This window comes from Camellia sinensis, chromosome 13 (assembly GCF_055761805.1).
Source record: "Camellia sinensis isolate YWXY chromosome 13, ASM5576180v1, whole genome shotgun sequence".
NCBI lineage: Eukaryota > Viridiplantae > Streptophyta > Magnoliopsida > Ericales > Theaceae > Camellia > Camellia sinensis.
In genome coordinates, this window is record NC_138973.1 from 72,463,353 (window position 1) to 72,474,870 (window position 11,518).

Sequence of the window (11,518 nt, forward strand, 5' to 3'; positions counted from 1 at the left end):
AATCGTTCAAAAAATATTTATAAAGGTATCAAAATTGAATATAAGGGCATAAGTGTCCAAGAAAATAGTCTAAATCAAGAAAATGGACTTTATGGAATAAAACTATACATACATGGGACTAAATGGGTTAAAAAATTCCTTCATAGACTTCTTGGGTTAAAACACTTCTAAATTGGACTTATCAATAAAAATCCCTTTAAGTTATCATAAAATATTTATAAATTATATTAGTATTTTTAATTATATTATTTATTTTATAATCTTATTTTATATAATAAAAAAACTCATGGTATAATTATTTATTAAAATGTGTTTTGAGTAATTATTTTATAAGTATCATCACCGAGGTCTCATGTTTTGGAAGATTTAAATAACTATTGGTCTTTTGATTGGTCACTTTGTGACCCTCTGTCTATTATGGATGCATTGATCCTCTGAGTTCTATTGTAGAGCAAAGTGTTGTATAGAGTTAAGTGTTGTATAGAGCTAAGTACTACACTATTGTGGGAGCCACCTCTAGAGTTCGTATGAGCCACTCTTGAGTCCATACATCTGTTATGTTCCGTTCTGTACCGTGATTATGATTATTTTATTTATATGATTTCTGTACTATATGTCAAATGATTTCCGTAGTATATATTCAGTATTTTAATATCAAACTCTGTTTAGCCCAATAATTATCTATAGTAATTTTTATACCCTCCTGCTCTCAATATAATATTTCTCACTCTGTCATAGGCTTATAGTTGTTTCCCCATTTCAGATGATATGTTAGGACCAGTGCATGGGATAGGCACAAAACACTTTGTAAACATAGTTTAGTTCTGACAATTTAATTAAACAGTAGCTCCAATGCATATATTTTGTTATTATTAAATAAAAGTTTGGGTACCTTTTATCTCCGCTGCTCTATTAATTTGTTAGGATCTCAGAAATTATCTTGTCGTGATGTCAAACCTCTGGATATTGGGTTTTGGTCGTGACAGGTACGGTGTGAATAAAAATGAGTGAACAAAAAGGAGAAAATAAAAAAAAACAAATAGAGAGAAAAATAAAAATGGGAGAAAATAAAAATAAATAAATAAAAGAGGGAGGAAGGTGGGATCATGAGATCATGGAAGGATGGGTGAGAAAAGAAAAAAGTAAGAGAGAGAAGCGAGAAAGTAGAAAATGTACATGTATGACATTTTTGGAAAAATATATTTAGCCATTGTTTTATAATTTGAATAGATCTGAGGCATTCAAATGTCTTAATAGGACAAAAATATATTGAAAATTCAAAAACCGTCCTACGTTATTATATAGATTTTACTAATTGATGATAGTTAGGAGCTTTTATCAATTCACTTTTTATAACTGTTGCATTTTTACCACCGAATGACCTGCCAAATATCCAGCTAGTTGTCTCCGCAAATGATCACCTCCTTACAAAAATTTGTAAAAAAATTATACTGGCCGATTGATTGGCCAGACATCTACCCGGTCTACCTATGTTGAGTGCATGATATCAAATGAAATCTTTGCTCAAATTTAATATAAAAAAAATAAAACGTTAGAGATGCACAAATTGCTCACTTCAGCTTAAAATATGTATAATCTTCCATGGAATATTGTATTTCAGCAGTGATAAAAAAATTATATTTTTATAATGATGTAATTTTCTTATGTGTTTTATGCAAATTTATTTCTATACTTAATGCAACTCTGAGTTGTACCCCCAAAAAATATCCATTTTGTAATGTAATCTATACTATATATATATATATAACCAAATGTAGTTATTTTGTCAAAAGCCTCCAAATATTTATTCTTAAATTCTCATAATTTTAAAACACTCTCTTTCCTACGTGGCAACCTTCTTTGATTGCCTTTTATGTTTTCTATTTTTCTTCATTTTTTATTTGTTTGATTAATTAAAATTAAAATTAATTTCATTACTTATGGATAAAGATTTGAATTTTAAAATTCCTCCATATAGATAAACATATAAAAACAGAAAATTAATTTTATAATCTACAGATAAAGATAAAAAATAAACAATTAATTTAAAAAAATTAATTTCATAACTTATAGATAATTTAAAATTTCTTCCCATAAATAAACAAATAAAAGTTGATAAATAACTTATAAAAATTAATTTCATGGCCTACAAATAAAGATAAAGATTAAATAATTGATTTTTTTTTTAAAAAAAAAAAACAAAATTACTCTCTTTTTTTCCCCATCATTTCATACCTTAATTAATTTCATTATAGATAAACATATAAAATTCATAAATAATTTATGAAAATTTATTTCATGACCTATAGATAAAGATAAAAATTTTGAAAATTATTTTTAAAAAATAATTTCATGACTTATAGATAAATAAACATATAAAAATTGATAAATAATTTATAAAAATTAATTTCGTGGCCTACAGATAAATATAAAGATTAAATAATTGATTTTCAAAAAATTAAAATAATAAAATTTAGATAAAGATATGATTTGTTAATCTATATATCTATCAAAAACATATATATCTAAATCTTTATTTTGATTTACTCTCTTTTTTTTCTCCTATCACATATTATCTTTTTTATTTTAAATTTTTTTATCTTATGAAATGCTCTTATCTATAACTTTTTATATCCTATTAAATTCTTAACCTTCTCTTGATAATTTTTATTATTCGTTATTATCTACCAAATGATAAAGATTATAAAAAAAATAAATAAATAATTATCGCTCTGAATGAGAATAGTATTAATAATGAAATAATAAAGACTACATAGGAAAAGGTAGCACAAAAATCTCACAAAATTAATTTTCTTCACTATATTTATAAAAGGTAATAATTTGAGATTCTTTCTATTAGTTATTAAAAATAATTTGCATTAGATCATTGTTATGTTTTTTTATTTTTATTTTTTTATAAGGCTGTTATTCGTTATAGTATTTCTTCAATCCCATTCTAAATTCTCTCTTTGAAATTTTTGTTTTTTTAATAATTAAGTTTAGAATCAATTTCTTATCAAATTTGTTTTCTTGATCCTTATTTTATTGAAGGATCGAGACAAATAAAGCTTTCATATAATATATGAAATTAAAGCCCATATGATTTAATTCAATGTTTATGACTCTATTTGTATTTGACCATTTTTTCGTTGAGTAACCGATATAATTTTTTTTTTTTGGTATATAATGATTAAAACTATCATTTCTTATATTTTTTCAAGTACAATTCAAATAACTTTTTATTATTTTTTTTATAAATAAAATAGATTAAAACTATTCTTTTATATAATTTTTATAATACTATGACATTCTTATCTTGATTAATTTTTTTAAAATGACGTAGGAACTATGCAAGTATTATTCAAATTATGGAGAATGATTTATACTTTGATATGATATGAGTGTGTCATTGATAGAGGAAATCAAAGATAGAGAGTTACTAATATAATCAATTAATGATTTGTTTGAGAAGTTCTTTTTATAAGCAAGACAACAAACTTAGATTAAATTTTTTTAAAAACTACTTATAAATTATAATTAAAAGTTGATATTTATTCATAATTTGATCCCACAATAATAATATACACCACTGATTTAAAAGTTTAAGTAAATTTATGATAATTTTTCTGAACTTATAAAATTTCTCTCTTTTAATATTTTGTTTAGTTTGATACAAGTTATTTATGTTATCAAGTGATTGTGATACTATTATTCTCAACAATTTTTATAATTAATAATTTCTTATGCATATCAAATTTTATTGTAAAATTTTGTGGGTTAATTATTATTAACATCTACCTAGATGGCTTAATATTATGGCTTGTCGCTATTAAGATATAATTTAAGATTAAGATGATTTATTTATCAAACAAAATATATATAATCTATTTTTTCGTGCATCGCACGGGTTACCGCTAGTTATTTTATGATTGATTGTAATTTCCCTATCTTTCAAAAACAAAGGCGATGGCTTATCTAGTGGGGTCAGGGTCCAATAATGTTACTAGTAGTGGTTGATTTTTATTAGTCAGGTCCAATAATGTTAGTTTTTTCTGTCTTTTAGTAAGGTCCAATAATGTCAATCTTTTCTGTCTGTGGATTCAGAAACCAGGGCAAGTAATAACTAAACCCTATTGTTTAATCGATTGTTTGGAAAAGATAAAAATAAATCAAAATAAGTAATTTTTTTTAGTTTATCTTGCTTTTTTCTGAATTTTTTTTAAAAAAAATTATTTTTTAAATTCGTCTTGACAAGACAGATCAAAAAGTAATTTTGAAAAAAAATCACTGAAGATAAAAAAAAAAATTCAAAAATAAAGGTGGTTTTTTTTTTTTCTCTCTCTCTCCAAAATGGGCTCAAGTGGAACACAAATTGCTCACTTTAGCTTAAAATATGTATAATTTTCCATGAAAAATTACATTTCAACGGTGGTAAAAGAATTACATTTTCATCATGGTATAACTTTTTTCTGTATTTTGTACAAATTTATTTATAATGTAATTATTTTATAACGGTCTCATATATTGTTATTTTCCCATCTTTCATAAGCGAAGGAAATGGCATATCTACTGGGGGGTCATGGTCCAATAAAGGCTTTGTTTGGGAAGTGGCTATGTTAGAAATTTTTTGGCTATTTAGTTATATTTTAGTTTTTGTGTTTGGGAAGATGGGATGAATTTTTATTTGAGTTGTTATATTGAAAAATGTGTTGAAATGATATTTAAAGTGAAAATGACAAATTTGTCCCTAACTTTTTATTTTTCAAAATTAACTAAAGGCACAAAATTGTAATTTAACAGTTGTGGGATGAATTTCCGTGGCACAGTACCTAGCTGTCTGTAGCTGTGGGATAGCTGTGGGTGTAGGCTGCTGCTTGTCCTCTAGCTTTTCTTCTTTTTTTTTAATAAAAGGGTTGATACAGTAGACTTTTTAGCTTATTTTCATTTTGAGGCTATAATAGCCCCAACCTATTCTTCCCAAACAGCGCCTAGTGGTTGATTTTTATTAGTGAGGTCCAATAATTTAACCTTTTCTGTCTTTTAGTAAGGTCCAATTATGTTAATTTTTGTGCCTTTTTCAAGCATAAATTTGTGGATTCAGAAATCAGGGCAAAGAATAACTAAACCCTATTGTTTAATCAATTGTTCAACCCTGTTTGGCATTTGATCTGATTCCTATTTAAAAAATTGTTAATTTATGGTATTGGACCCCATTGCATACTTAAATTTAAAATAGTACAGATGTATTGGATTTTAGATCAGTTTAATTGTTAGAAAATGTCATCAATATGAGCAGGCAAGGCAGGAGTGCAGGACATGAATGGTATTGTGATGGTTATGGGTTATGGTTATGTGCATGATATGAACTCAATTATTAGAATAAATTCAATAAGCAAATCCAATTATATGTGTGATTTGCTCATTGTCAAAGTTCTATTTATGCAAACTGGATCTTCCCCTCAAAAGGAATGTGAGTTGGAGGGGTTACTAGGCTAAAATAATTACAAAAAGATAAAATACATTAAAAAATTAATAATACAAAATATCTCATGTAACCCATAATCATTTTATTTTTTTCCCTTACAAAAGTCAAAAAAATCAAAAAATTCATCTCAAACGAGAATTTTTAGTCCCAGATTAAAATAGTCAAAAAATTAAAAAGTCAACTCACATCCTAAAAAATATAATATATATATATATTATAAAAATTTTATTCATAATAAAAGTTTAACACATTTAGAAATTCATTAAATTTTTAAATCAAGGCTAAACAATATAACATTGGGATTGATAAGCAAATATGCATTATAAAAAATTAAAATTACTCGAATTGAACTCGCGTTTAACTTGTAAACTTGTTTAAAATTAACTCGTTATATAACCAAACTTCAATATATTTGGAAATTCGTTAATTTTTCAAATCAAATTTGAACAATGTAACACAGCTCAAGTTGATTTAATTGCAACTCTAAGTCTTATCGTTTTACACACACAAAAAAAAAATTAAATAATAATAATAATAATAACTTTTTATAGTGAGTTCTACTATAAAAAAGGAAACAATTTGTCTACCATTCAAAAAAAAAATGGACTGCACCGTGGAGTCCTGTCTCTGTGGGTCTATCTCAATGATGTAACAAGTTCATCTTATAAAGCTGGTTAAAAAGATTGTTCATTAAAAAAATTAGATATCATTAAATATATAATTAAATTATATTTATCGTAAAACTAATGTAGGACAAATATGATCTTGAATATAAATTATTAATATTTTTTTAATACAAAAGTGATGCAATCAAATACCAAATAATGTCCAATCAATTTTAAATTTTTTTTTACATGAATAATCTTTTTGATTAGCCTTACAAGAAAATGGATTTGAATCACCGAAATGAGCTTGAGATAAGTCCACATAAGGAGGACTACACAGGGCAATCCATTTTTCAGGACTGGTAAGAAGTCCTTTCCTTTTAAAATATTACTAGCGTAAAACATGTACTATACACGGATAAATAATAAAATGTAATAAATAATATTAAATATATTAAAAATTAACTAAACACTATGATATTAATTTAGTTGGGTATTTAAATAATAGATTTGAGTAATTTCACTATGTTTATATAGATATGTAGGACTAATTAATTTTTTTGAAATGCACTCAATCAAATAAACTCAATTGCAAAGAAAAAGTAAGAGGGAAATTCTATAAATATAAGATAAAGATAAAAAAAAATTAAGTTTAAATTTGAAGATAAATATAGAAAGAGAAAATTAGATATATTTTCGAAAAAGAACAAACTCAATTGAAAATCAAGAGCGAGAGTGGACTTTGTAAATATATGATAAAGATTTTAAATCAAATTTAAATTTGAGGATGAACTATAAGAATATAGAAAGAGAACATTAAATAAATTCTAGAAAAATGAGGTAGAGAGAAATTCAGTAAACAACAAATGAAGATTGAAAAAAATGAACCAACTTGAAATTTAAAAATTCAAAAATAAAATAAGATAAACTTGAAAAAAATAATCTAATAATAAAAGAACAGATGTAACACCCCAACCCTTCACATGTTATCGATATTGTCCACTTTGAGCCACGCTCGCACAGATTTGTTCTTTCCAGTGGGTCACCAATCTCATAACTACTCTAACCTAAGCACGTTTAACTAGGAAGTTCTGCTAGGGATTTCACAACTCGGGAAAAGGTCTTGATACTATATAAGGGACCAAGTTTTTACTTTTATAGCACAGGAACTCCCCATCCATTCCCGATGTGAGACACCAAGACCTTATAACAGAAGAGGGTAGAAGTTTAAAAATTGGGTATGAGTGAAATGTCACCTATATTTTTTTAATATTTGTAAAAAAAAATAAATAAATAAGAACTGGAGTGTAGTAAGAGCATCTCCAATGATTCATTATTTTTTTCACCAAATCAGAGTAAAAAATAGTTGATTTTCTCAATTTGATATGGCTTGCTCCAACGGTGCATTAAAAGGGAAGGGTCATCCGGTGGGTCGACCGGTAAAGCAAGAATTTTTTTTTTTTTATAACCTGTTTGAACTTTTTTGACCCTATTTGAACCTTTTTGACCCTACTTGAACCTACCTATTTGAATGGGAACTGGTCGACCGGTGGGTCAACCGGCCGGACATCCGGTTGGTTGACCGGTTGGCCCACCCCAACGTTATAGCACAGTGAAATACTGAAATCGCAAGCTTGTTCTCAATTTGATGAAAGTTTTGTTCTGTTCTCATTTTGATATTAATTTGATGAAACCATTGGAGACACAAACAGTGGCTTTTTCATCAAATTTCAAATTTAATGTTGGGTTTGATGCACCGTTGGAGATGGCCTAAGTTAAAACTTAGATAAGAGTTAAATGGTAACTATAATTTTTTAAAAAATTTAAATTTCGTGTAGTTAAAAAATAAGTATTTATGATATCTTATTATACAAATTTTAACTCTATTTGTGTTTTTTTAACATTTTTTGTATTCTAAAGCTACTTAATTAAAAAAAAAATTTAAAAATCAAGAGATCGCCTTTTTATTTGTTAATTTTGTTTTGTGTTAATAACCTATAAATTTCAACAATTTTTGTATTTTGAAGCTACTAAAATATAAATAATAATAATAATAAAAAAATAGCATCACTTTTCTTTTTAAAATCTTAGTTAGTTTCATTTTAATTTTGTTTTGTGTCAATAACCTATAAATTTTAGCAATTTTTGTATTCTGAAGCTACTAAATAAATAAATCACTTTTTGTTTTAATCTTAGTTTTATTTTTACTTTGTACTAAGAGCCGGTAAAGTGATATTGGTAGTGCTATGTACGAATATAAATAAATAATAAAAAATTAGTTTTAGAATTTAATAATAATATAAAGTTATCTAAAATATGTTCTAAAAATTATTTATAATCAATTAAATTTTATTTATTTTTATCAGAGTTACACATAAATGATTTATATATTTATGCCAACATGACCTTCACCTAATCATTAAAAATTGTCTTAGTCTATACCCAACTTATGAATCATTTGACTTATTTATTTATTAAATTGGTAAATAAATATCTATAAGTATTTTTTATATTTTAAATAAGAAATATGAACATATTTTATGCATATCTATTAAAAAATTTAAACTTAGGTAAAAAAATTATGTATTTATGTTAAACACTATGAAATAAATATTTACATATATTTATATATTAATAAATTATTTAAAATAGAGCCGCTCTAAATTATATGTCATATTTTAGTTTTAATCTTAATAAAAATATTTGATAATAATAAATTTAAACATTATGTATAAATTATATTATAATTTATCGATTCGTAACCGGTATGAGCTAGTTTGAGGTTCTAATACCAGATTAAATATTCAATGAGCCAATTTTTGGGTCCCGTTTTGATGATCTGAACGTTCATTTTTTAGAGCTCGTCGAGTACATCATTTCTAAAAAATCAAGTCAACCAGATAACAAAAATCATATGTTTGGATGAATTTTCTATAAATTGTTTATTTTCTCATCTTTTTTTTTAATTTTTTTTTATACAAAATTGATATAAACACATGGTTGTTGTTATCTAATTGTTTTGATTTTTTACAGTGATGATGTACTCGACGAATTTTAAAATATGAATAGTTTAACTTATCAAAATAAGACTCAAAAAGGGGCCCACAAAGCCCAACGACACCTCTCCAATCTGATGGAGGACTGGAGAGAAAACCCAGACCATATTAAAGAATCAATAATGTTTAAATTTTAATTAATTTATATATGTGTAGGTATGAATGTATCAAAATCATGCATTAGTGCAATCTTAGGGAAACAATTTTGAAAATAAATTTGGTATTGTTCAGCTTTAGTAATTGGCAATCCTATTTAACAAAAGTCCTTTCACTTGTAATTTTATTTGATCTTTTTATTTAAGTGAGACTATGAGTATTTAGATGCGAATCCAACCCGAATTGTACATATGCAGAGAAATTTGTGATTTTAATCATATCATGTTTGTCACTTTGCTAACTATGTTGAGGATAGAGCTGCTTAGTTAGCTCGCGGGGTCCAGGAGACAACGCCCAGGCAGGGTCGAGGGACAACGACCCTGAAGCAAAAAGAAAAATTGCAGTCGAAGTTGTTTGATCGCTCGAGCGGTCAATTGTGAGCTCAAGCGAAAATGCAATCCTTTCAGAAGTTTCACTCACCTACAAAAGTACTGGGAGTTGTATTTTTACGCCCGAGCTGCCTTTCCTACGCTCGAGCATAGATCCTTATTCTGAAACACGCATTTTAGTTAGATTGCTTGAGCGTCTATTCCTACGCTCAAGTAGAAATCGCGATTATGTTTTCTATAAATCTGCGATTAATTCAGTTTCTAGGGTATGACTTCCAGATCTCTTTATTATATATTAGGATTTTCATCTGGAACTTCTTTGCTTGTTTCTTTTGATATCTGTGAGAGTTTATTGTTAGATAATGTCTCAATGGGACCACATAATTAAATGTGGTGTTATCATTTATAAGAAGCCTACAATTTAAGTGATTCAATTTAGTTAATAGGCTTAAGGGTATATGTGTTATGGACCTAATGTGTAGATACTAGTTGTATAATTTCTATTTCTATGAGGGGCAGAAATAGAAATTAAAACATATTGGTTAAAGTTGGTTTTCATTACCTTTCAGTTTTAAAACCAATAATAATAATGGTTAATTTATTAGTTTTTATTACCTTTCAGTTATGAAACTAATAATGGTTAATTTATTGGTTTTTATTACCTTTCAGTTATGAAACTAATAATGGTTAATTTATTGGTTTTTATTACCTTTCAGTTATAAAACCAATAATGGTTAATTTATTGGTTTTCATTACCTTTCAGTTATGAAAACCAATTACAACCTTTAAAAGGTTATGGTCCCTATTCCTTCCCAAGAGTGAAAAAACAAGAATACTGTTTTGTTTTCTAAATCCTCTCAAGGAGAAACATAAGGCACATAAGGGAAAGGATTAGAAGGCTCTAACAAAGTCAATATTAAGGTTTTATTGACAATCAGACGCTTCCGTTTAACCGTTCATCAATGGATTCAGGTATGTCATTTTGTCTTGATCTCTTGATAATACACATGGTAAATGATCCAAAGTGTAAGGTTTATGTTCTGAAATTTTATGTTTACAAGTGGTATCAGAGCCAGGTTATATCATGTGTATTATCAGAATAGATATGCTTTTATTCATCCTATTTAGTTTCTTGGAATCAGATTCTGTTTTTTGTATTTCTGTTTTTCCCTCTGCTGCAAATTCTGTTTTGTTTTCTGGAAATGGAACATAATTCGGATGGGCGGTTCATTTTTCAAATGGTGAACATCATGTATTTACATATATATATATGTATATAATTGGGATTGTTGCAGATTATATAACATATACGGGGTAACAAATTTAGAAATCTTTAAATTTATTGTAATTTCATACAACGTCTACAGAAATTTAATTTTCTAACATTCTCAATATAAGTCAATTCAAACAAGATGTCACAAAAGTGATCTCTCTTGTCTAGATTGTTTTATATGGAATGTTTTGAAGTTCATGTTTGTGTATCTCATGCGGGTATTTATCGGTCCAAAGACATGATTAAGACTTGACAGAATTACACACACATTTTGTGGTGATAAGCATGTGCCAATTGTCAAGAAAACCTAATGTGAATAATAAATCCATCAAAAGATAGATTTGTTATTTGACATAACTTATTGTCAATGTTTGATCATTACAACAAGAATACCACTTACAGTTAGTATCACTACCCAAAGGTTTGGTATTAATGTTGTGCTAGGTATCTTGAGATGTTGTCATTAAATTAATTTATTTAAAGATTATCTGTTTGGTAACTTAATGTGAGTATAATTGTTTATTCCTTTTATTTTCTTTTCGATTCAGCTTTAATGTCGACTAATTCAATCTCTGCCAACATGAACAGTGTTCCAATGTTAAATGGAACAAACT